Here is a 27,372-nt window from a genome sequence, read left to right as displayed (position 1 = left end):
GACCTTTCAGGGCTGCGACGGGAAAGTGCAATAAACAGTGGTATAGTGACGTCATAAATTTTATAGACTACAACCTAGATTGTATAAAGCGTACAGCTACCTTTTTTTCCCCATAACTGAGCTCAGCTTCATCATGGGCGTCCACCCTGCACTGAAGAGGAATGCTGAATAAATGCTCAGTTGTTCTCAGCTTCTCAGTCTTCTCTTTCTGGCAAAATGACCCTGTGGTCCAGCTGGAGGCCTTCAAGACTGCATGGCTGAGGAGCAGAGGCAACCTCAGAGCAGCCACAGGGCTGTCGCACAAAATCCTCCCTGCCTCTCCTGCCACCTGCTCCTCCCACTGCATCTCCGGAGCTCTTCGGACAACCACAGTGAATGTCCTGGCAACCCCCCCCCAATGTGGCCCATACAGGCTCACGCTCCGACCCCCCACACATCCTCCCTCCAGCCCCAGGTGAGCTGTCTGCTCTCTTGGGCTCTGCTGCAGGGTCCTGTGGCTCCCACAGCACCAGCTGCTCTGATGCCTGACCCACCTGCCATTGGGCTATGTTGAGGCTGAGTTCCCAGTTTCTAAATCCATGTACTCCCTGTTTTCTCTTCATCCTCTCTGGAGCTTCTATCATCCGATGCCCAACGTCCTTCTCAGGCTTCCTAACCCAGGGGTGCCACCCAAATGCTCGCCGCTGCCCTTCCTTCCTGTACTCTCCTCCGAGGCCCAGATACGGCGCCTTCTCCCTGGCGGTACCTATGTACTCTCTCTGGCTTGTAATAAAAAACATAGATCTTGGAGTTCCCATTGTGGCACAGTGGTTAACGAATCCGACTAGGAACCATGAGGTTGCGGGTTCGATCCCTGGCCTCGCTCAGTGGGAATTTAGAATTGCCTGCTCTCTCTTGACAAAGAAAGATTAGACGATTGAAGCCAAACATTGTTATCTTCCTTTTCTGATTGGTTTTGGCCCATCTCTCTGTTTCCCTTTTTTTCTTTTTCCAGCTTTATTCAGGTATAATTGACAAATTTTTAAAAATGGATATGCTGAAGGTGTACAATTTGGTGTTTTTATATCAAAATGCATTCCACCTCGTCAAAACCATCTTGAACTTCGAGGTTAACGTCTATCAAATCAGCCTCTCTCTCAGCTTCTCACTGTGTGTGTACACTGTGACGTAACAGCCGCTGTCAAGCTAATGAATGTGTCCACTCCCTCACATAATTAGCACCTTGTGCGTATGGGCGCGGTGAGAACATTTTAGATCTACCTGCTCTCTTGGCAAATTTCAAGTATGCAGTACAGTAGTGTAAATTACAGTTACATTGCTGTACATTAGATCCGTGGTATGTATAGACATACTGTTATTCGGCCTTAAAAAGGAAAGAAATCCTGCCATGCAAGACAACATAGACAACATTCGCCATCATGCCAAGCAAAAAATGCCAGGCACAGAAAGACAGATGCTGCAAGATCTCACTTATAAATGGAACCTAAAACAGTCCACCTCTGAGTTCCCGCTGTGGCGCAATGGGATCCGTAGCGTCTCTGGAGCACTGGGACACAGCCCGGCACAGAGGGCTAAGGATCCAGCGTTGCTGCAGCTGTGGTGTAGGTTGCAACAGAGGCTCGGATCTGATTCCTGGCCCAGGGACTCCATAGGCTGCGGGGTGGTCAAAAAAGAGAAAATAAAATAAAAGAGTCCAGCTCATGTAAGTGGAGAGTAGAGTGGGCATTGCCAGGACCGAGGGAACAGGGAAATGGGGCAATGCCGGCACTTCTCTTATGGCAGCTCCTTCTCTGAGACACTGAATAATAGATGAGAAATTCTAGAACTGTTGTCCAATCTGGTAGCCCTTAGCTAGAGCTATTGAGCACTGGAAATGTGGCCACTGGGACCATGGAACTGAATTTTTAATTTTAGTTAACTTGTTTCACGACTGGTACTTGATGTGAAGAAAACTTCAAAATACGTTTGGAACAAACTGGGTATGTGCATCTACTTTTACACTGTAAATTTTACGAAACCTAAATACAAATCAAATACTTGAGAAGAACATGTTGTATCAGAACTGAGATGTATTGCGAGAGTCAAATAGACAATGGATTTTGAAAACTTACCAAAAAAAAAAAAGGAATGCAAAATATCTACTTAATAATTTTTATGTTGATACACATTGAAATGTTAAACTCTGGACATGCTTGGTTCAATAAAATATATTTTAAAAATTGGAGTTCATGTCGTGGCACAGCGGAAATGAATCTGACTAGGAACCATGAGGTTGCGGGTTCGATTCCTGGCCTTGCTCAGGGGGTTAAGGATCTGGTGTTGCCATGAGCTGTGGTGTAGGTCACAGACGCAGCTCGGATCCCGAGTTGCTGTGGCTCTGGCGTAGGCCGGCAGCAACAGCTCCAATTAGACCACTAGCCTGGGAACCTCCACATGCCATAGGTGTGGCCCCAATAAGACAAAAACACACACACAAAAAATTTTTTGAATTAATTTTTAAAAATAGAATTACTAGAAAATAATCATATATGTGGTTCATTTTACATTTCCACTGCACATTGCAGACCTAGACAAGAGCATCATGATTCAAGGGAAATGAAAAATACATTAGTTAAATATTCAAAAAATATTATCCCCATTCCAACATTTATTGCTATCTTATTACTTTTTTTATTATACTGGTTAGAGTTGGGTACTGAACCTAAAACCATTTTTTAGGGCGCCTGTGCTCTGTCCGAAAATATTTATCCATATCTTCTATCTACATACAATTTTTACATCTCCTAATATAGTACTGTTTCAGGAAGCACATCGTGTAATAAAATGGCATTATGGGATTATCTTGAACTTTCAGAGTTAAACTATCATAGTCTATTTTTTTCAGGTTCTAATTTTTTTTTAATTTACTTTTTCAAAGTTAATGAATTGTTTTGTATTTTACTGATACCTTTCAGACACGCAATGGATTCCATATTTAGTCACTGTAAATCAGAGAGAAAAGTTCAACTTCAGGAGTTTTAGTAACCTGGGTTAAAATGGCAGTCTATCACTAATTATTTCTGTGACCTTGACAGATTACGTAGCTTCTCCGAATCTTATTTATGTCACTTGCGAAATGAAAATCACAGTAGTAGTTTGTAAGATTTAGTACAAGGAGGGTAAAAGTTGTATTACTGTCTCAAGGCACCATGAAGCCTTTGTTTGCTTTGTGCCTGGAATAAACGTAAGGGATTAAAATGATATGCTTGGATTAAAACCAGATTTGCCTGGAGAAATAAAAAATTCAATTGCCTTGCTTATGGGCATGGGGAGAAAGGTCCTTAAACATATTGCATTTGAAAAACCAAGAGTGGCCATCCATTTTCGTTACAATATACTTAATGGGTCCCTAACAAAAGGTTACATAATCAGGACACAGCATTTATCATGTAGTTGATGTCCTTGAATGGGCAGCGCTAGCGAGTCACAAATGTGGTGTAAATTAACAACAAGCTCAGTGTTCGGGACCAGCTGTACGTGCAGTTAAGATCAGAATAGCTCAGTGACTCAGCTGCCCCCCGGGACAATGGCTGATTGATGGTTTGGTTGTAAATAACAGCCCCTTCATCACTGACACATTTACCTTATCCCCAAAGTTCAGCCGTGGCTGGTTTCACATGGACACCCTTTCTATTCAGTAGAAGACGCATGATAAATATATTGTCCACATGGCACTTGGTCCATCAGTCAAAGAACAAAAATACTTTTTCTTGACATTTTCTCTGTCATCTATAAACGCTAGAGCCACATGTTTCCATCTAACAGCTGTTTTCCACTCACAAGCTAAAAAGTAATATTTAAATAAAGATAAGCTTTATCTTAATTCTGATTGGGATAACAAAGAAAGCTATGTGATAGATGAGGAGCTGCATGCAAGCCAAAGGTATTCCAGTCCTCGACTTTTGAGAATTGCATCATCTCCAAGATTTAAAATTCAATAACCGGTAAGAAAGGAACTGAAGTGAATAGGTAAACATCAACCTGGAGACCTTTAAATACTACCAAAATGTGCACCAGACTGTTACATATACTGAGGACTTAGTTTTAGTTTAACTTAAAGGCAAATGAAGAAAGTAGAATCTACAAAACTATTAAAATATGCAGAGTAAAAATTTAAGTTTAATATTAGGGACAAGAAGTTAGTAGTAAAAACAGTAAAAGCACATCTCAAATATCTCTGACTAATCCTCCAAACTTTGAATTTGTAGTTCAACCTTAAGACTCACGATGTTTCTCAGATTTTCGTTAGTTAAGGAAAAAAGCTATGCTTGATGGATAGGTGATTATTCTTACATACGATCCCTGTATGATACACACTGCATCTAATCATCTACATATCATCTGCAATCATAAAAATTAAATATCAAGAACTGGACTCCAGATCTTGAGATACTCTCTTAAATTATACAATAATAGGAAAAGACTCATTATACTTTAAAAAGAAAATGTCATATTGCAATAAGGATAAGAAATGTGGACCACAAGGCATGTGTGCTCTCCTCCCCCAACCCCGCAGAGAGAGTTTCATAGTTACTGTAAGTATTTGAATAGATAGTATATATAGGTTTGCAATTCAGTATTTTTAATTAATAAAAATGCTTTATTAATTTCATACTAATATTAAACATTATATATAACAGTGCAAGATTTCAAGGGATGTCTCAAAATTCGAGAGGGTGCTTTTAGGACATTGCTAACCTCATCCCTAACCCTCATCTGTGGCTACACCACAGGGGTTGGGGAGAAGTGCCCCTGCTTGGTCACCCAGGGGTCTTGGGAAGTGCCTTCTTTTCCCCTTTCTCATGGCTTGAGATTCCCTTCTCCCCACTCCTCAATCTTCATTCACCTAAAAGCTACCTAGAGTCAGAAAGAGAAAGACAAATACCATATGATACCACTTATATCTGGAATCTAACACATGGCACAAATGAACCTTTCCACAGAAAAGAAACTCATGGACTTGGAGAAGAGACTTGTGGTTGCTGAGGGGGAGGAGGAGGAGGAGCAGGGAGCGGGATGGACTGGGAATCTGGGGTTAACAGATGCAAACTATTGCCTTTGGAGTGGATAAGCAATGAGAGCCTGCTGTCTAGCACTGGGAACTATATCTAGTCACTTGTGATGGAGCCTGATGAAGGATAATGTGAGATAAAGGATGTATGTGTATGTGTGATAGGTCACTTTGCTGTACAGTAGAAACGGACAGAATACTGTAAACCAACTACAATGAAAAAATTAAAATCATTAAAAACAAAAACGCTGCCTAGATTCATCTCTATTGTGCACCCATTAGATTTCCTCACTCTTCCTCAGGAGTAAATGATCTCTCTTCTCCTACACCCACCAGCTTCCACCCCTCACCCCAAGAAGCTCTAGGCTTGGGGCACCAGAGTTGTCAGATGTTACAAGGTCCCTCTGTCCTTGGTGCCTGTCCTGCACCTCAAATCACATCCCCAGCCTCAGTCCAGCTGCTTCAGGGGAGTAATTTTGTACTGATTTGGTTCATAGCAGTTATAAAAAAAAACCATCATTTTTGTGCTGAAATATAATTTTTCCTCCTTTGCTAGCGTTATGACGAACAGAAATATCCTTTCTTCCTTGTCAGCACCGTGGCTAACACAGTGCTTGGCTCACTCTCAGTAATTAATCACAGTACAAGTTAAGAGCTCCTGATTGGGAGTTCACATCCTGGCTCAGAGGTAGCAAACCTGACTAGCATCCGTGAGGATGTGGGTTGGATCTCTGGTCTCGCGCAGTGGGTTAAGGATCTGGTGTTGCTGTGAGCTCTGGTGTAGGTTGCAGACGTGGCTCGGATCCCGAGTTGCTGCTGTGGCTGTGGTTGTGACCAGCAGCTGCAGCTCCGATTTGACCCCTAGCCTGGGAACTTTCATATGCTGCAGGTGCGGCCCTAAAAAGACAGAAAAAAAAAAAAAATGAAAACAAAAAAAACTCCTCCTGGTTGATTACTAGATGTCAAGAACTAGGCTGAATGCAGTGCCTGTACCAGTCATGTAATCCAAATGACCCCAACTACTGGTACTTCACAGCAGACGTAGTAACTAAGATACAGAAAGGTGGAGTAACGTGGCCATGGACTTACAGCAGACACTGATGCAGCAGGGATGCCTATGCAAGCATCGGGCTGCAGAGTCCATCCCTGACTGCCACCAGGCCATCTGTAGCAGCGAAGACCCCACCTCAATCTCTGACGGGGGCAGGGCTTGAGGGATGCCTCAGGGGTAAATGAGAGCATGCACAGAGGACAAACCAGAGCAACTGAAAATAACTCAGGGTGTCAGACGGAAGCTTCTGCGGGTGGAGTGTGGGCGAGGGCTGGGAGATACCTGAAGAGAGCGGGTGGGAGTGGGAAATCGGGCTGGAGAGGTTGACCTAGATGGTGTTTCTAAAGGCTTTGTGTGCAGACACACCTGGAGGAATATGCTGGGTGAAATAAGTCAGACAGAGAAAGACAAATACTGCATGATAAATGTATGTGTGGGATCTAATGAAGAAAACAAATGATGAATGGATAGAGCAAGACAGAGACAGACTCACAGATACACAAACAAGAATGGTTACCACGAGGGAGAGGGGAGGGAGGAGGGGCAAGCTAGAGATAAGGGATTAAGAGATAAAACAGTTGTGTATAAAACAGAGGAGACCGATAAGCAACAAGGATATACGGAATGGTACTGGAAATTACAGTTGTTCTTATAAGAACTTTTAATGGAGTGTAACCTGTAAAAATACGGACTCACTATGCTGTACACCGGAAATTAATAATATTAGAAATCAACTACTCTTCCATAAAAAAATCAGCCTCTATCTGTACATGGCAACTAAGAAATAAAAATGCCTTTAAAAAAGAAAAATCAACCCCAACGGCAAAGGCTATTGTGTGCCAAGTGAAGGAGTTTGGATTTTTTATTAAAAGCATAATGGTAAGTCTATAAAGGCACATGAGGAGATGCTAGGAGCAGACTGAAGTTTTAAAATATCACTTTGGCTGAAGGGCTTCTAGGTGTTGGATTGTCACGTGCTAGAGTAATGGCTGTAATTATGAGCAAATCAGGTGCATATTTAGGGACTTGGCATTTGTAAGACATGTTGGTTAATTGTGTGTGTGTGTGTGTGTGTGTGTGTGTGTGTGTGTGCATTTGTGTGGATGAGTTTGAACTGAGAGCAGTGGGGGTGGAACGTAGGGGAGTGAGGAGTAAAGCATGACTAGTCCAGACCTCGACAGAAGCTTCTAGTGACGAAATCTATACTCCCCCCTAAAGGAATATTTATATCCACATGCACACCAAGGATCAAAGCATTCGACCTGTTTTCTCACAGCAGCGCTGTCCACGGCCGTCCCACAGCACCCCGAGTAATGTGTGTTGAGTACATTAACGAGGTGAACAGGCTTTTGAAGGCTGAGGTGGGCACCCAAACTTCACGTATGACATGCCTGCCATCAGGTCACAGTTAAAAACACTAGATCAGAACCCAAGGAGAGAGGCAGCCCCTGAGTCTAGACTTCTAGCCTCTGAACTGTGATAAAAATGAGTTCTGTTGCGTAAGCGACCCAGTCTGTGCTACTGCAGCCCCGGAACATCAACAGAACCTGCACCTCCCAGCTCTAAGTGTTAATTAAGCACCCTGTTAATTAAGGGCTGAATGTCTTTGTCTCTCAATCCTCAAAGCGTCATAGGTGCTCAATAATTCTTTTAATTAACAAATATATAACTGCATCGACTTATTTTCAGTGCTTTGGAATTAAACCAACTAATAATTGATTGTTTACATCTAAATGTCTTCTTTAAAATGTGGTACAAGTGCTTTAAGTTGATATAAAAATACAGTGAATCAAGCTTATTTGACTTTGAGTCCTTTTAGACATTTTTCTTTCTTTTTGTTTTTGTTTTTTAGGGCCACACTCGTGGCATATGGAAGTTCCCCAGATAGAGGTTGAACTGGGGCTACAGCTGCCAGCCTATGATACAGCCACAGCAATGTGGGATCTGAGCCGCGACTGCAACCTACACCACAGCTCATGGCAACACCTGATCCCCCACCCATTTTGTGAGGCCAGGGATCAAATTCAAACCTGCATCCTCGTGGATATTAGTCAGATTCATTTCCACTGCACCACCATGGGAACTCCTTTAATTTTTTTTAATTATAGTTGATTTACAATGTTCCATCAATTTCTGCTGTACAGCAAAGTGACCCAGTCATATATATATATATACACATTCTTTTTCTCACTTTATCCTCCATCCTGTTCCATCACAAGCGATTAGAGTTCCCTCTGTTATACAGCAGGATCTCATTGCTTATCCACTCCAAATACTATAGTCTGTACCTTTTAAACATTTCTTTCTTTCTTTTTTTTTTTTTTTTTGGTCTTTTTAGGACTGCACTTGCGGCATATGGAGGTTCTCAAGCTTGGGGTCGAATGGGAGCTGTAACTGCCAGCCTACACCACAGCCACAGCAATGCGGGATCCGAGCCATGTCTGTGACCCACACCACAGCTCATGGCAACACCGGCTCCTTAACCCACTGGGTGAGGCCAGGGATCGAACCTGCGTCCTCAAGGATCCAGTCAGAATCCTTTCCACTGAGCCACGACAGGAACTCCCCTTTTAGACATTTCTCATCAAACACTAAGATAAATGAGGACATTGAATAGTACGGAAAAATCAAATCTAGATCTGTAACTTTAAAGGAAAAAGGAAAGGTCACTGCTTGGGAGACATCTTGGGAATTGTGTGGCCATGACGTCAATACAAGTCAACAGTGTGTGACATGTCTGATAAAACAAGCAGGCAGAGAAACAAAAACAAATGAACGAAAATTAGTGCCGTCTTAGGTTTATTAGCACTGGATCAGTTTTGAAGGCACTAGTGTCAATATCAGATCTTTGACATTCTTTAGTAATTACATCTGTAAAGCATTTTACGGACACAGAATTGTAGAACTGCAAAGCAAGGATGTTGACAGAAAATCCAGATGCTTCTAAACCACCATCCATGAAATTCTCAGCAAATTCAAAGAGGGGCTCCTAAAGCATTTATGAGGAAGCAGAGGGAGTGGATTATATGATTACATGGTACCAGGACTGGTTATTTAATTTGCAGGGTCCAGTGCAAAAGGAAAATGAGATTCCCGTTGTTGAGATGTCATTAGGAATGTCAAGATGGTGAGGGCAGAGCATCAGAACCAAACATAGGGCCTCCCAAGCCTGGGCCTCACGTGACAGCACAGGTGACACACCCAGTGAAACTGGCCCTGCATGCTGGGATTTCCATTTTAGACCCACTTGGAAAATTACATGAAGCAGGCACGAGGGAAGGCTATTAGGAAATTTTATTGGTAGTGCAGGCAGGTGACGATAAGGGCTATACCATGTTTACAGGTGGGAGTGAAGGATTTCCCATGCTGAATTCATACCTCCTCTGCCTGTTCAACTTTATTATTTCATTTTACGTTTTCATTAAATTTGTACTTAATACTACAGACCTTCATGAAATAAAAATACCCAATAAGAAAACTTCTTGCAATAAAGAAAATCAATGACAGGATGAGTTAAAAAGACACTGTGGGTCTATGTTAAAAATGGCCCAGCTGAATTAGTGGTTGTCACTGTAAGCTGGTTAAATTTAATAGCAATGAATATATGAGCCCACCGGGGCCACAAAGAACACTTACATATAAAAAATATGGCTGATGTACGGGCAGCGGCTATCCTGAAGGTTCTTTATCCAGCAAGTGCACTGTGATTTCTGGCTCATGGTAAGAAGCCAACCATGCTGGAACACCTCATTGTGTCATTGCCACGTGTAGCCAAAACTCCGCTCCTGGGAAACTGCAGAGACATCAGCCACCCAGAACAAAGGACTCCAGGTCTCTTACCACCAGCACTGCAGGATGTGCCCCTTTGCTTTCTGCAAGCGCTGGGGAGCAGTGCAAGGGATCAGCTCAAAAGAACACTTGGGGGGTATTCTCGAGTCAGATTCTGGCCACAGCATACACCAGCTGTGTGACTCTGGGCGAGTTCTTATGTTTCTCGGAGCCCCAGTTGTCTCATCTTAAATGTGGGAATTGTAATAGTACCTAATGGTTTCCAAGTGGGGGGAGTGAAGCAGATCCTCTACCAAAAGCACTTAGCACAGAACGGGAACACACAGTAAAAGCAGGTCATTTATCATTCAGCTGTTCACACAAATACAGTGGACTCTTTTTTGGAGGAAGTAGGAGTCAAAAGGGACCTTGCGTTTTTGGGCTTTCTTGGGTGTATGAGGAGTACTCGGAAGGTGGACACTGGCAGGTCCCAGGGGTTGCTGTGCAGGATGCCGAGCACATGACCACGAGCAGACTCAGCAGAGGACAGGGACCCTACCAGCCAGCATTTCTGAATCCAAGTCAGCTGCCTCCATGTCCGCCGCCAATTACTAGGATTACTAGGATTAACTAGGATCAGTTAAGGGTGCATAAGAGGAACTTCCCATTCTCAGAATGTGCATGGATCCCCTGCAGGCATCGCCTCCACTTCTGAGACTGATTAAAGGTTTTCCCAGTTGAGGTTAGAATGACCAGAAGGCTCAGCGGTGGGGGGTGGGGGGGGGCGTGGGGAGAGGTTAGAGGGGCCAGGAGGCTTAGCGGGAGGGCCCGTGGGGACTTACATAAATGCCAGGGTGTGTCCCCATCACCTGTCTTGGCCCCAGTAACACTGCCATAGAAAATGCAAATGCTGATTTTATTTAAAGAAGTAGACTGACATTTATTCAGAAGAATCGATTCAGTGCTTTGTACCAGCACAACGGCTGAGTATCATTTTCTCCACCTCTATACTTTGAGATTATAGGTTTATTACGAGGCTACGGCAAAACATGTACTTAAACCTCCTAGTTACAAACAATGAGCCCTGAGACAGGCAGTAGTTGTTGGAACCAATCAACACACTTTTCTAGTCTGTATTATGCTCTTGCGACTGCTGGCACTCGGGTGGCTATAAGGAAATGGTCTCTAACCTCAGTGCCTTTGCAATGTGCTGGAGGCACAAATACATAAATAATAAGACAACTGGACTAATCTTTACCTCCTTTTGTGCCCACACCCATAGCATGTGGAGGTTCCCAGGCCAGGGATCACATCCACTCCAGAGCAGTGACCCAAGCCACAGCAGTGACAAGCAGGTTCTTAGCCCACTGAGCTCCCAGGGAACTCCTAATCTTTACCCATTCTTTTCCTTTTTTTCTTTTTTTAAGGGCCACATCCGCTGCATTAGCAGTTCCCAGGCTAGGAGTCTAATCAGAGCTGTAGCTGCTGGCCTATGCCACAGCTCATGGCAACGCTGGATCCTTAGCCCACAGAGTGGGGCCAGGGATTGAACCAGTGTCCTCAAGGATATTAGTTGGGTTTGTTACTGCTGAGCCGCAATGATGCTACTTTACCAAGGCCTTTCCAGATCAGAACAGGGGCAGTGGCGTATTAAGGGTGGAGGCGCAGCAGCAGTCTGTCCCCAGGGCAGGCAACAAGGGGAATGGAAGAATAAAACCAATGACTTGTTTGGTTTTTTAACTTCCAGGCAATTCTAAACAATGTTAGTGAACAGGTGCTCCTGCCCCTAGAATCTTCTGTTGGCTGTGGCAGATGGATTCTCAAAGACGGCTGCCACAGGCCCCCAACCCCTTGCTCCCTTGCCACTGCCCCCCTCCCTTTAACACAGGAAGTCAAATTCCTCTCCCTTTGAATCTGGGTAGTCTTGTGACTGGCCTGCAAACAACAAAATGCAACAGATGTGACCCTGTGAACTCATAAACGTTAACGAACTTCTGCTTAGTTCACTGAAACAAACGTGCTTGGAGTCCTGTAAGATGCCTGACTGCCTGGGGCCATGATGCTGCGAGAAGGCTGTGACATACGGAAAAGCCAGGTTTCAGTGGCCCTAGTTTTCAGGTCTTCCCAGGCCTGATGCAGACCCCTGAGTGAACGAGCCTTCAGAGATCCCAGGCCCTAGAGGTCAAGGCGTCCTGGGAGTCGGCCTTTGAGTCGTCTCACCTGAGGCCAGAAACATCACGGGGCAGAGACAAGACAGCCACACTGTGTTTGTTTCAAATATCCGACCTAAAGAATCTGTGAGCACGGGGCACAGTTTTATGCCACCAAGTTCGGTAGGGTCTATTAAGGTGGAATAGTAGGTGGAACACTGGTGTAAGCTGAGATAATTACTGTTACTACTGCGTGTTTTTATTTATATATATATATATATATATATATATATATATATATATATATAATTTATATATTTATATACATCTTTAGAATCAGCACATTTTATTATATAATCTCTAATAAATACTAGATTATACATGGAAGTTAATGTGAATTAACTCCCAGCTACACGTCCAACTGCCTGCATGTGGCCTCAACCACACATACTCATCTGGTGGGAATCGTTCAGGCACGCTTTGATCACGGCGTGTTCTTCTACTACTTACATTTAAACAGTAGGGATTTGAGAGGGAAAAAAAAAAAACCCACGATAGCTTAGGAATCATAAAGATGAAGAAAAAGAACTTGAATTCCTTTGATTCTGCCAATCTATGTGAGCACTTGGAGTTTTTATGTTTAACTTAATGAAATCAGGTAATGAAAATAAGAAGGCATTTCAATAGAATGAAATCATAAAATAATGGAAATGCCACGTGTAGTATTTCTGTTGGGTATAAGTACAAATTTTAGTACATACGTGAAATAATTTACTGAATTTTAAGACCTTTAAAACATTCTTGTTTATTTAAAAACTGAAAAATGAATCAATGAAATAATGATGATGATTATTTGTCTTTTTTTTTTTTTTTTTGCTATTTCTTGGGCTGCTCCCGCGGCATATGGAGGTTCCCAGGCTAGGGGTCGAATCGGAGCTGTAGCCACCGGCCTACGCCAGAGCCACAGCAACGCGGGATCCGAGCCTCATCTGCAACCTACACCACAGCTCACGGCAACACCGGATCCTTAACCCACTGAGCAAGGGCAGGGACCGAACCCGCAACCTCTTGGTTCCTAGTCGGATTCGTTAACCACTGCGCCACGACGGGAACTCCGATTATTATCATATATTACTGGCAATTGTTGTTCCATTTAGAGGAAGAGATGCTAAAAAATGATTTGCTCGGGTGTCAAACAAAGGTGTGCCCCTGAAGACAGGAAGATGAACTTCAATTAAAACGATGAGACCGGGTCCAGGTTACAAAGGTAAAGAGTATTTTTTCTTTTCACTACCGAGTGTCTGAACCCGCTTCCTCGCAGTGTGCCTCCCATAGGGGCAGCATACACCCTGCCCCCCGCCCCCCCAAAGCCAACAAGAGCTGGATGTCACCTTCCTCGAAGCCCTGGCAAGCAGGCTGCTGGCACATGACCTACAGTCAGTCAATCAGATGTGCCTGCAAGTGATGCAAAGAAGCAGATAACGTGAAATATTCTCCCACCTGCAGCTGAGGTGGCAGGTCTGCTGATGGAGGCATCTCAAGAGGGTGGCAATGTGGCATCCTGGCTCCTGCCATCACAGCAGGGTATCCTCACCCATCCTTCCTGTGGTCAGATTCTGCCTGGGGTCTGGCTGCTCACATTCCAAGGTTTCTGCTCATTCCCTGAACTTAGTTCTTTCCGCCTCTTCTTTCACCTCATTTGGGCTTAATCAGGCAGATGATGCACTTTCTACTCCGAGAACTCTGACTGATGCATGAAAAGGTGAACACGATTTTGATCAAGTGAATCCAGAGGTAGGAGGGACTGTAGATATTTTAGGTCAAGAGAACAGCACACGTAAAACTATTAAAATGGAAAAAGATATTGGGGGTTCATAACCGGTGATGATCTAGTGTGGGCTGGGTACCCGCGGCCTGGGAACTGAGCTCATGAAAGAGGAGGTGTCTTAGCTCAAGCTGCTGGAACAAAATGCCATAGACCAGATGACTGAAACAACAGATATTTATCTTTCTACAGCTCTGGAAGCGGAAGTCTGAGCTCTGAGGCCAGTAGGGTTGGGTTCTGGTGAGAACTTTCTTTCTGGTTTCCAGGTAGCTTTTCTAGCTGTGTCCTCACGTGGCTGAGAGAGAGAGCGAGCAAGCTCTCTGGTGTCTTTTCTCATAAGGGCACTAATCCCATCATGAGGCCCTCACCTCAGCCAAACCGAATTACCCAAAGGCTCCACCTCCAAATGCCATCATTTGAAGGTTAGGGCTTCCACACATGAATTTTGCAGGGGACACAATTCAGTCTACAGCAGAGGGAAGACAAGTTTTATCCAGGATACAGAGGGTCTCATATGCAATATGCAGAAGTATGACCCTTGAAGAGGGGAGGCTATGAAAAGCATTTGTGCAGACAGCGTTTGCTTCAACCCATGATTTAGGAGTATTCCTCCAGCGGCAGAGAGTAAAATGGATGGAGTGAGTAAAGAATTTTCTTAGGAAGCTTCCTTGGGAGGCTCCTACAATAGTCAAGGTGAGTAATTCAAAGGAGCCAGGTTCAAGAAGACGTTTGGGGGGGCAGGGTGGAGAAAAAGAATCTGGATTGGGGAGATATTTCAACTGTGGAACCAACATAATGAATCAGACATCCGGATGCGGGGGCGTAGAAGTGGGAGGAGCTGGAGATGACTCAGGTGTTTCACTTGGGTAACTGGGAGGGCAGGAGTGGCAATACTCAAATCAGAAGATACAAAAGAGGGAGCTAGTGGGGAGCAATGGTAAGGTCATGACTTTGATTTCTGAGAGGCTGAGTTTAAGGAGCTAGTGAAACACAACCTATCTATGTTCAAGTTAGGGTTGAAACTCTGGTGTTCACGGAGAGAGGAGAAGGCCAGGGAAGGAGTTTGGGGGTTCACCTGAAAAGACATGGAAGTGGCAATGAATGAGCTCAGTGTTGGGAGGGATGCCAGAGGGAAGAAAAAGAAGGGCAAGAATAGTAAAAGCTGGTGGATGGATTTCTGCCATGGCAGTAGAACCCTTAATGAGAGAGGAGGCAAATTTGGAAAATATGTGTGATGTTCTCAAAGTTTAAAAAAAGAAAAGCTGAGATGATCAGGAGTCTTTGCGATGTTGAGATGGCCAGAAAGACAGGAGCTGAAGAAGCTTTTGATAAGATCACTGGTGGATGAAGTGTGTAGAGTAGTTTAGGTAGAATATAGGTGGAGTGAAGGGCAAACCTTGCACTGTTAACTAGTTTTAAAGTGAGGAAGTATAAACTAGTCTTTCTAGAAACTTCTTTCAGAAAATGAGAGGGTAATTTAAGGGATGGTTTCTGTGTGGTCATTGGTTTTATTTTTTGATCGTGGACAGTTAAATGTGTCTAAGGAAATCATACTTCCCTACAGTGTACAAAACCTGACAGCATATATCCCTATATATAGAAAGATGCCTGATCAATAGGTTTGACAAGGGAAAGAAAGCAGTATATATTTTACTGTAGGTAAAGTGCTTAGCTCAGGAAATGGTCAATAATAGTTATTATTTTTATACCCTAAATTTCCATACTATTATAGAGGAATTTCTACTTGTTATTTGAAGGCCTTTGTTCTCCTTCCAAGATTTTCTTTAAATGGCAACAACAAACAAAAGGCTCAAAGCAGACTGTGGGCACAGGAGAAGGTAATCTCTTTTGTAACACAATGGAAGAGGGGCCAAGAAGGAGGAGTCTGAAATTCATGTGCTCTAATTTTTTTTCTATACATGAAGGAATGCCAAATGCAAATATATTTGCCACAGGAAGGACCACAGAAGGTAACACCTCACACTATTTAACCCCTTGCATTATCTTATTAGATCCTCTCCAAATTAGAACTAGATGGAGGCTGTGTGGCAGCCACAGAAGTAAGCTGTTCTGATCACCCCTCAGGGAAGATCAAGCTTTCTGCTGCTGGGAGAGCAGTGAGCTGGGTCTCCACCTGGAGAGCACTGGGATTCAGAGTGTTTGAGCACAGGCCGCTGTCTTCCTGGCCAGCCCCCAACCAGTGATTAAGGATGGCAGGGGTACCGAGATGGCCATTGATGTCCATCGTGGGCTCTTTTAATGGAAAATCTCTGCTCAAGGTTGGCTCAGACTCTCTGATCCAATCTCGCTTCTTTCCCTCTAACTTGTGCAAATATCACCCCTTCCAATCCTGCGATGAATCTCTTCTGCTTTTTGGAGGAGCCTGACGAGTGGAGTCAGTACCAGGGCCGGGCCAAGAAAGCAGATGGTAAGATGGGGTTTGGGAAGATGTCTTGGCTGGAAATGAGACCCCCATCCTATGTGGTATGTGAGGCACAGACAGCCCACCAGGTAGCGTGGCAATGCAACTGCTAAAAATCACCAGGAGTGGCTTGGAAGAACGTCCCAGTAGGAAAGGGGTAACCTAACCAACTTTTCCCGGTTTATATAAAGTCCCTGGTTTTAGCACTGAAAGCCTGAAGTCTGACGGTTGGTCAGTCAGGTGGGAGGGAGATGCTAACCAGGTCAAGGATCCAGGCAGTTGAGAAGTCCAGGGAAACAACGCTTACAGGGATGAGAAAATTGGCTGACTCTTACCAAATGGGGATAGTGCTCTACAGAGAGAAAATGGAAAGCAGAGCATAGTTATCAAAATGAAAACAAAATGACCAGAGGGCTTCTGCGGAACCTTAGGAAGAGACCTTTCATTCTGCAGTGTGAGAGCAGAAAAGGCTGAAGACCAAACCTAGGACGCACTAGCTAAGAATCAGGGGACCTTCAAAGATGACCAGACACTCAGCTAGGACAGGTCTATTATGCCAAAGTCAGGACCCTGGTCTGGAAAATCTAAGACCTTCCCCCAAAGGATGGGGGCATCTGGTTGATGTGCCTGAAGATTTTGGTTCACGGGACTCCTCTAAACCCTTAGAGCCCTCAGACATGGCCCTCCCCAACCTATAAAGTTCCTCCTATAAACCTATAAACCTCCTCCAGTGCAGGACACAGGACTGTCCTCAGTGCCACAGGGGCCCCTTTATGATCTGCCCCCTCCTCTCTTCCCGGCTCCAGGCCAGTAACTAGGACTAAGCTGCCCAGGATGTGATGAGCTTCCTGAGGAGCAGACAGATTCTGTCCCGAAAGAGCTGCGACCATGAGCCAGCACATCATACCAGCTGGAGCCAGGGCAGACCTACACAGCAAGGGTGGCGCGGGAGATCTTTATCAAGGAGGATGAGAGAGAAACAGGATAAAGTTGTGTTTGTTAACAAGAGGACATACTCCCTGGGGATGCAGGATTTAACACTCTTGCGAGGCCTCAGGGGACAGTGAAAACACCTTGCTGGCGGGCTCCTAAAAGCCTCGAGAAAATGACTGCTTTCTCTTAATGAAGCTGACATGCCTGAACTGCCTTGGCTGATGGTGGGAGAAGGAAGGAAAAGCCTCAGAGAAGTGGGCATTGCTGGAACCGACATGCACCATAAGCCTCAAAGGCCCACCCGAGGATCAGGTGCCATAAGGGGGCCTCGTGGATGCCCTATTCATTGAGGCGTCAGGAACGCGCCAGCAAGAGGGGCACCAGCGTGACACAGAAGTTCAACGGCGCCTCTCCTGTGCAGGTCAGGGTTGATGGCAGGAGAGGCTACCTTGGATCTGGGTTCCCATGCAGGTTATGGGGAACTTGAAGAAAGAAAAGCCAGTTATCGATGTTTAACCATCAGAAGCAGGGGTGGGTGGGAGGAAGTGTCTCCATTATCACAATATGGCAGAAGGCCTGAGTGGCAGCCAAGGGGATTTGACCAGTGGAAGGTTTTGGAGATCGCAGCCTTCCCTGGGGGCAAAACAGATGGGGAGCCAATGAGATGACTTAACAAATAATCACAAGAAAGCACGAATGCAGAACTGAGAATGAAGGCCCCAGAAAAGACATTTAAGCCTCTGTGCAGTGATCAAACCCGAATGAACCTCAATGACTGAGGAGGCAGCTGGTCCCCACAGAGAAGGACCCCACAACACTGCAGAAGGTATTTACTATAACGGTTTTCTCAGACCTTCCCCAGAAGGGCCTGTGACCATTTATTCAGCTGACTATACACTGGGGAGAAGATGATCCAGATGTTTGGAGAACAACTGGACACAGGGTCCAAGTGGACACTGACCCCCGGCACCTGAATTAACATCCTCATGGCCTCAGGGTAGGCTCGGGTCCCATGGGGCCGAGACAATACATGAGTCCAGGCCAAACCCGGCTCACAGTGCATTTCCTAGGTCTGAGAGCACATCCGGGGGTCACTTCCCTCTGAGTAGATGGACTACGGGGATAATTCAACTGGAAGCTTAGGCAACTATAACCTCCTAGTCCTGCCAAAATAATAAATCAAAAATAGTATTGCATTGGGAGGAGGTAAAGATTTAATGCCACTGCTTAGGCTCTCAAGAAGGCAGGGGGGGTAGTTCTTTCATGTCTCCATTTAATTCACCAGCCTGGATGGATCCTGGAGAAAGACTATCGACTCCTGAATCTTCAGCCAAGTCATGGTGACCACTGATATGTCAACTGTGTGGCTTTCTATCTCATTCAAGGGAGAGGATGAGAAAGAGTTCCCATTCACATGGCACAGGCAAGTCCTCACACCACAGTTTAAGTCAGTGTTAAGTTAACTCTCCTGCTCTTTGTCACATCATAGTGTGACGTGAGGTGGACCTCTGGACATCTTACAGACGGCCACAGTGATCCTTTACATCAAAGACATGGCTCTGATTAGACACAGCAAACAAGAGGTGGGTAGCGCAACGGAGGCCTTGGAAGGACACCTAGGAACACACTCCCCGCTTATCAACAGAGCGCTGGCCCATATACCAGGTGACATGCAAAGTGCACGTGACACTCTGGCTTTGAGTGGGGGCTGGAGCAGGAAAGACGCTTCCACACGTACAGCCTGTGGGGCAAGCAGCCCTGCCACTGGGGCCACACTGATCCGGCCGCTTGAGGTGTCAGCAGTGAAAAACGTGCAGTCTGGAGCTTATGGCAACAGTGTGTGAGAATCACACGGTTGGCTCAAGGACGTGCCACCTGTTGCAGAAAATGATGTGTCTTGTGAAAAACAGACGTGAGCATGCTATTGGGCCTGTCCGAGATGGAAGGGCTGACCCCAGGATATGAAAGGACTGCACATTCAGAGCTGCCCATTACAAACTGGGTTCTGCAGGGCCCCCTCAAAATGCTCCTGCCTACCACAGAGGCCTAACCAGCAGTAAGCACGGCCAGCGGTAGGGGGCTGTCATGTAGCCAAGAGCTGGACCCTGTAGAGAAGGGGAAGATAACTTAGAAGTCATCATTTTAAAAGCAACTGAAGTTCTCTGGCATCTCAATGTGCAGAACATAAGATATTCAAAAGGAAGGGTCATAAGAGTAAAATACACATTCACTTAAAATCAAAGTACAATTAAAATCCAACCATCACAACCATTTGCATTACTTTTTACTGTTTGTGCTACTTGGCTGCTTGGAAATTAGGACCTGAAACAGGAACTTATGGCATGCATACTCTCTGACGAGTTTCCTAAGTTATATTGGGCAACATTTCAATTAAAATCAACTAACTCGTTTGCTTCCCCCGCTACGTATAAAGCAACTGGACTCCGAAAATAATTCAAAATGTGGCTGCCGTTTGTTCACTGGTGCACATCTCAGGAGGTAGTGTGAGCCAAGAGACCAAACACTGCCTTTGCAAACACCCTGACCTGGGTCACAGCCCTGGTTCTAACAAGTACTAGCTGAATAACCCTGGGCATGTTCATTAGCCTCTTATGTCCCGAGTTATGTTAACCTGTAAAGTGAAGAGAGCCAAACCCTCATTCCAGCCACTGGGAACATTAAAGCGGGCTGAGTGTTTAGGATGATATTAGACAGCTACTGCTCATCTTTAAAGAAATGTTTTTCCTTAGAGTATAGCTGATATACAACGTTGTGCTAATTTCTGCTGTACAACAAAGGGATGCAGTCACATATATACACACACACACACACGCCCTTTCTTCCACTATCTTCCATCATTTTCTATCCCAAGAGACTGGATGTAGTTCCCTGTGCTATGCAGTAGGAGCTCATTCCCTGTCCATTCTAAGTGTCATAGTTTGTATCTAGCAACCCCAAGCTCCCCATCCATCCCACCTCCCCCTCCCCTCTTCCCTTGGGAACCACAAGTCTGTTCTCTATGTCTGTGAGTCTGTTTCTATTCTGTAGACAGGTTCACCTGTGCCGTATTTTAGATTCCACATATAAGTGATATCATGTGGTATCTGTCTTTCTCTTTCTGACTTACTTCACTTAGTAGGAGAATCTCTAGTTGCATTCACGTTGCTGCAAATGGCAGGGCATGGTTTTATTCTTTTTATGGCTGAGTAGTATTCCATTGTATATATGTACCACGCCGTCTTCATCCATTCATCTAGATAGTTTTTTTTTCATAAATGGAAGCTGGAGGACAGGGGAATGGACTACAAAAGCAGTATGAAATACTAAAACTGGGCCCCAGGACTTGGCTCCACTCAATCACAGCATCTAAATAAACTGGTGATGGTGTATAAACCCCGAGGTGCACACCAGAGCACTGGCTCTGGGCCTAGGTCTGACTTCCCTATTCCTGTGCTCCAGGAGCACATGCTTAGGGAACCCCCCAGCTGAAATATGCACATTTTATATCATCCAACTCTGGCCTCTCATGAGCACTAAGGTTTTCAGTCTTAAGGAAACCAGCTGAAATCAAATGCTTATCGTTCCAGGTCTGAGATAGACAATCCCCTTAAAATACTCCCTTTTAGTTTTGTTCCCTTTTAATTCCCCATTTACCCTCAGTGACACCATCTTCAACTCCAGAAGTTTATATCACTTACGTCCAGGCTCGAGGCATGCTGGGTATTCAATATATATTTGTGGAATTGAAGTAAAAAGAAATCCTTCTAAAGAACTGCTTTCATAATGTCATTTTTCAACCCTCTATTGCTTATTAACTCAAGCATGAAGCCTCAGGATGGCTTACAAAGGCTTTCTGATTTATTTATTCCTGCTAATCCCTAAACCCCACAAGTCCCCCCATATACTCCTCATGCGAGGTTCCCCCCTCATTCTCGCCTCACTCATGCTCCCCTGACTGTATCTGCTGTGTCTTGCTCCCGGCCTTTGTTCTCCCTGCCCCTTACCCAGAATGCCTCCTTTTTACCTATTCAAATCATATTCATCTCCAAGACGCACCGCCAAGTACCACTTAATCCCGAAGCATGCCCCACGGGGCTTGCCAACAGCGGCCTCTTCCCTCCTGGACACCGAGGGGCTCCCACTGTCCTTGTCAGGTTCACCCACAATCATGCGTCACTTAGAACTTTATTATGTACCATCCTGGGGACAAACTTATCCAACAGGCACAGTGATGCTTTTAAGGCCCATGATGCTACTAGGGACCATGAACCTGCCTTAATGTCCTTTAAAATCAGAAGGAAAAAGTGAACATTAAGTTGAAGAAAATGTTTAACAGGTGTTCTCTATAAATTTGTTTTTATAGCAATGTGGTTGTCAAATATATTTAATATATACACACACACACATATATATGTATACACACACACACATATTTTTAATGGCAGAGGGGTCCCTGAAGGCACATGTAAATGCCTGGAGCCTATAAGAGTTATCATGCAGCCACGGCTATCCTACATTTTGTCCAAGGAGCCAACGTCCTGTTTTCCTAACGAGAATATGCGAGTGCTGCCAGCCGTCCCCGAGCTGGAGGTCGCTAACACCTAAGAAACCCCAGACAGATTAATGGAATTCTGTGACATGTTTTTCAACATTTCAAAGAGCCTCACAGAATAGTATATTTACCCATAATAAGCCCACATGCACTAACTAAAATGTCAGTGCTCTTTGCTTTTGGCTGCAACTATATTAAGTCAGTGGGCCACACTGGTGATCTCATGCTGCTGAGACATGACACACCGTGGAAGACAGAGGAATTTCTGTGCTGTGACTAGAGAACCAGATGCCCCTCTGAAGCCACCACTTGGTCACAGAATACCGGAATGTGAGTGGCACGTGCAGAAGCCAGGTAAAATTAAAGTGAAGAGGCAGAGTATCCGCATGTCTTTAATCATCCACTGCTTGTTATTTAATAATTGTACTGTGCAATTTTAATAATTGCATTGTGCAGTTCCAAGTTTTAATTATTATGGACTGCGGTTTAGGATCTGGGCCTGAGCCGGGATGGGACAGGGTTAATGTGTTAAATGAAAGATTTCAGATTTAAACTCACGGAGTTCATGGAGGAATGTGGGGCAAGGGGAAGAGGTAAACTTTGACAAGTTTGATGGGGGTGAAAATATTGGAAGCCAACGAGTACTTCGCAGACACCGTTTCTACTTACCACCCCCATCAATCACACTTAGCAGAAATATCGACTAATAACAGCGGTCGCAGTGCCAGGAGTCAAGTAATAGCCTAGCGGTCACGTTATGAGTGGTTGCTCAATAAACAGTTTTTGATGGATTATCTAGTCGACACAAATTTGCTCATTTGAAATCTAGAGCACAGGGACCGTATATATTTCAGTACGACATTACGTCTCAGCAGGGAAGATTCAGAGGCACGGCTTTCCGACGGCAGCCAGATCCCACCGGACAGCAAAGACAAATTCCTGAAGGCAGCCCAGAGCTTTTCTGCTTCCCTACCCCAATCCTTCCTCCCAAACCCAGTTCCTGACCAGCCAGTCTCATGGAGTCAACCGCTCCAAGTGACTGGCAGGCTTCCCCAAATTTCTGTACCCCAGAATAAGGGTGTGCTCATGGTCCTGCAGAGGCAGGTAAAACGCTGTCAAGGAGGGGCAGACAGACACCTGTAGGCTGTGTTTATTTAACTCCTGTCTTGGCAGTCTGGGACCAGTCACTGCTGCACGTAGGACCTGGGGAGCTTACTATCGAAGACGGCCAAGTGGGAAGAAGCAGCTGGATGATACAAAGGACCTGCTACCAGCAAGGAGGAGGAAACACCGAGAAAAATGACACTGTGGAGCTTTCCATGGATGAACCAGGAGAAGACTGCAGCAAAGGTTTTAATGCCCCCCGTTCCTCCTTCGCCGGCATATTCACCTCTTTACGAGCCGACTCTGCTGGCCCCCCATCTACAGGTGGACACCATTGTCCACCCCATCTGTCTGGGTCTGATCTGCTGGGACCAAGAGAACCCAGGACTGGGGATACGGAACTAGTTTTGGAGCCTATGCCTCAGGAAGCCTGGCAGGTTGGGCCTCTGCCCTCTTGGAAGGCTGGCTGCTCTAAGACTGTCGGGGAAAACAGCCTGTGAGAGAGACCACTTGAGAAGGAGAGCCCAGCCATGCGGGCTGTCCCCTGGCTATTTGGACAGGTCAGCTGAATGCCACCCAGGAGAGACACAACAAGGATTCACTACCCACAAAAACCACAGGTCATAATTTATGACCACCTGTGGATAATAAATTCTCATTGTTTTAGGTTTAGGGTGGTTGGTTATGCAGCAACAGATGATGGGAAATAGAGGCCAATAAATGTAGCTGACTCTTCTTTTAAAAACAACAACAACAACAAAAAGATTTTCATAAAATCTAACGTCAGAATTGGATGTGACTTCAAGAGACCATTCTAGGACTTTTTGTTTCAGTGGTTATGAGGTTAACTGGAAATTCACCAAAGATTTCCTCTCATTCTCAGTTCTGAAGTTCATCTGATTTTAATTGGGCGGAAAAAAAAACCTTATATATTATACACACACACATTTATATATATATATATATATATTTTTTTTTTTTTGGCTTTTTAGGGCCACATCTGCAGCATATGGAAGTTCCCAGGCTAGAGGTTGAACTGGAGCTGCAGCTGACGGCCACAGCCACAGCAACGTGGGGATCCGAGCCATGTCTGAGACCTACACCACAGTTCAAGTAACGCCAGATCCCTAACCCATTGAGCGAGGCCAGGGATCGAACCCATGTCCTCATGGATCCTAGTCAGGTTCGCTATACTCTGCCACAATGGAAACTCCAAAAACTACCTATTTTATATGAAAAGAAATACCACAAAGGTAAATTTAAATATTATTCTAAGGCAACTGAACAGAATTATAAATGTAATGGCGGGGGGTTAAATAACTTTTAAATTTTTTTCCTGGGAAACCAACTACATTTGCAAAAATAGGCATAGGAAATTTTTTTTTCCCTGAAAGTCCTCAGGAAAGCAAAAGAGAATGACTCTGTGATCAAATTATCCCCAAAGCCTTAATTAAAGTCAGATGCTAAGGGAGAGTTCAAGTCCCCTAATTTTATTTACTAATCCACAGAGAGAAGCATCAGAAAAATATTCGTCAGTTCTTATTCCCGTACTTCCTAATAGGGCTCATTTATTTTTATTTATGTGTTTACCCATGCTTATGACACCTACACCACATTAAACAAACATATCTCTACCTAAATATAGCAATAAGCCTATTTCCACAGAGAATATTGAATATATGGCTATTTTCCCCTATTTAGCTACACGTCAAAACTCTGGCAAGCATTTCATGAGACTGTATTAGCTGGAAATACCCCAACATTTCTATTATAAACTTTTCCCAAGGTGTCTGGAGTGAAGCTGGGAAGAAACGCATATGTGTATAGGTGCAAATGTAATAGCAAACCCTGACTGTAAAGCCTCCATTTGCAGCAGGAGTTATATTCAGAGTTGCCATAGCAGCCACCCACCCACACACACAAAGGGGTGGTAGAGAAGACAGAAAAGCAGTTTGCAGAACAGAATCTATTGTTAAAAAGACAGTGGTACCCTTCAATGTAATTACAAGCAGGAATTCTTGTAGTCTGAACCACTGTTTAATGATAGAAGATTTCCGAGTGCTAGAGGGTTAGTTTTGTTTTGTTTTTTTTTTTCCCCTCTAAACATACCTACCATCTGAACCTTTGGTTTTAACTTTTATGGATGCTGAGATCATGCAGGAGTAGGAGGGAATTCAGCTAACCACATGCACCACACGTCAGGGCTAATATGACTAAATGATATTAAATGACACTAAATCCTCTGAAACATTTAGAAAAAGTGTGGTTCTGTGGGCCTAGGCAAGTTACTTCACATTCTGAGTGTCCTCATCTGTGACATGAGTATACTATATATTCATTACATAGCATGATAATAGTGTATACTTCAAGGAGTTATTATGAGGATTCAATAATTAGTTCAAACAATAATTATTACACTAATAATAATAATGATTTTAATAATACATAAATAAGAAATGGTAATGTATTAAATAAATAATAGTGGAGCTCTAGGGCCTGTCATATAGTAAATGCTCAATTAAAGTTTGCTAATAATAATTATTATTATTAAAACTTCTCCAAGTCTTCATCACAGACTAGAACAGTATGGCTTATAGTTCAGAAGTAGCATAAATAGATGCATTCAAGTAATTTGCTAAATCAAATCAGGTTAAGAAGTTGCTGAACCAAATACCAGCAGATGAGGGGCAAGGCAAAATATTAAGATTTTTATAGTAGGAGTTCCCATCGTGGCTCAGCAGAGACGAATTTGACTAGTACCCATGAGGACGTAGGTTCAATCCCTGGCCTGCTCAGTGGGTTAAGGATCTGGCATTGCCATGGGCTGAGGTGTAGGTCACAGACGTGGCTCAAATCTGGCATTGCTGTGGCTGTGGTGTAGGGCAATGGCTACGGCTCTGATTCAATCCCTAGCCTGGAAACCTGCGTATGTTATGGATGTGGCTCTAAAAAGACAAAAAAAAAATATATTTTTATAGTATAAAAAGGGGTAATATCTTCTCCTATAGAAACCTTTGAAAACACCACTTTGGCAGAATAAAAAGACCTATTATTTCACTCTACTAGCACCTTCACCACCACTGGCACAACCTGGTCACATGGCAAAATCTATTCTCTTGAGTGATTGGTGCTAAGATAATCATGTAACAGTATTTAGGGTCAGAGAGTATTCTGGAATTTGTCTCTGGCTTGATCACATTATGTATATGCAGATATATTTGCATTCCATACCCAGATACAAATACAAACATCGGATTTAGAGGTGAGGACAATGAATGAACAGTATTTTATGACTTCTGATTCACTCATCTTAAATCTTCATCTTTAGGCTGAATGCTCCACATTCTAGGAGAAGTGGGACAATGAAGTCAAGCAATCTAGTGAACAGGACAGAATTTGCTTAGATTGGAAGATTTCATACCAAGTCTAGAAGTACCTTAGAACGTGCACCAGAAACCAAAGCTGATGGGCTAAAGAAACCAGGGGAAATTAGAGGAACAGAGTTGAGAGCAGAGTAAGGGTAAGTAAGGAGTTGTCACTGGAAAATTGCACAGAAGACAGACGAGAAAACGGATTTTGCTTCTTTTCCAGAGTTTGAGTCTTAACTCTATATACATTTTCTTGGTAGGATTTTTAAAAGTCCAGGCAGGGAGTGGTAGAATGAGTTTGGCTTAAAAACATTAAAAATGTTCAAATGTACACCATTTTGATCTCCAAAATACCCTGCCTTAGTGAACGTTCTGGATAATGCCATGGTTACTCTCCTAAGCTGTCCTTTGTTTGGTACCCTTGATTTCCAAGCTAAGTAGAGGTGTTATAGGTCGCTCTTTTAGAGATTAACCTGACAAGACTGCATTAGGAATATCAGAAACACTTCCAAAATCAAAAAATCTTTGAGGGTAAAAATAATCGAGCAATTAGAAATTATTAAATTTGGTTTCACGTTGGTCCTGGGGTCTTTCGCCAATGAGCTGAAATCAGAAGGAAGCAGTTTGGGGCACCCTTGGAAAGGAGGACCCTAAAAGGAAAAATTCTCTGAACTGACTGTAGCCAGGGAAAAGCTGATAACGCACACTTTTGGGAGTCCAGCTCTACAGCTACAAGGCAGATTCTGGTGATACAGGGAAAGACCAATGAACAAGAGTATTGGGATCGAGAGCTGCCTGCCAAGGCTGCCCCTCCTTCTACTCCTGCAGATCAGAAATGCACTCAGCAGCGACCACTCACTTTCACCTAACATCCTCCAGACAGCGGCACTTAGGGCCTGGCCCTTCCCACTAAAATGATGGCACCTACTCAAGAAGTGAGAAAGTAGTGTATCATCTAGGAGGGCATTTTTGTTATTCTACAAGAAAACAGTGAAACGCTGGTTGAGATAATAAGATGATATAGTTACCAATAAAGAAAGAACTTTCTAGAGAAGGAGTGCCTCTTTGCCCACCCCTACCAGAGAGCGTGAGAACTTGAGGAGGCGGTTAAGAGGCCTGGGTAGTTCTCCTAATTGCACCATTAGAAGT

The 27,372-nt window shown here is 44.1% G+C and overlaps 1 protein-coding gene across 4 annotated transcripts in view; it reads right to left on the bottom strand.

Moving 5' to 3' along the window:
• The window catches only part of PLPPR5 (phospholipid phosphatase related 5), a 465,309-nt gene that overhangs the window by 41,424 nt on the left and 396,513 nt on the right, over window positions 1–27,372 (bottom strand).

This window comes from Sus scrofa, chromosome 4, assembly GCF_000003025.6.
Source record: "Sus scrofa isolate TJ Tabasco breed Duroc chromosome 4, Sscrofa11.1, whole genome shotgun sequence".
Taxonomy (NCBI): Eukaryota; Metazoa; Chordata; class Mammalia; order Artiodactyla; family Suidae; genus Sus; species Sus scrofa.
Note: the sequence above shows the minus strand (reverse complement) of the source record. Positions and strands in the feature narration are given on the sequence as shown.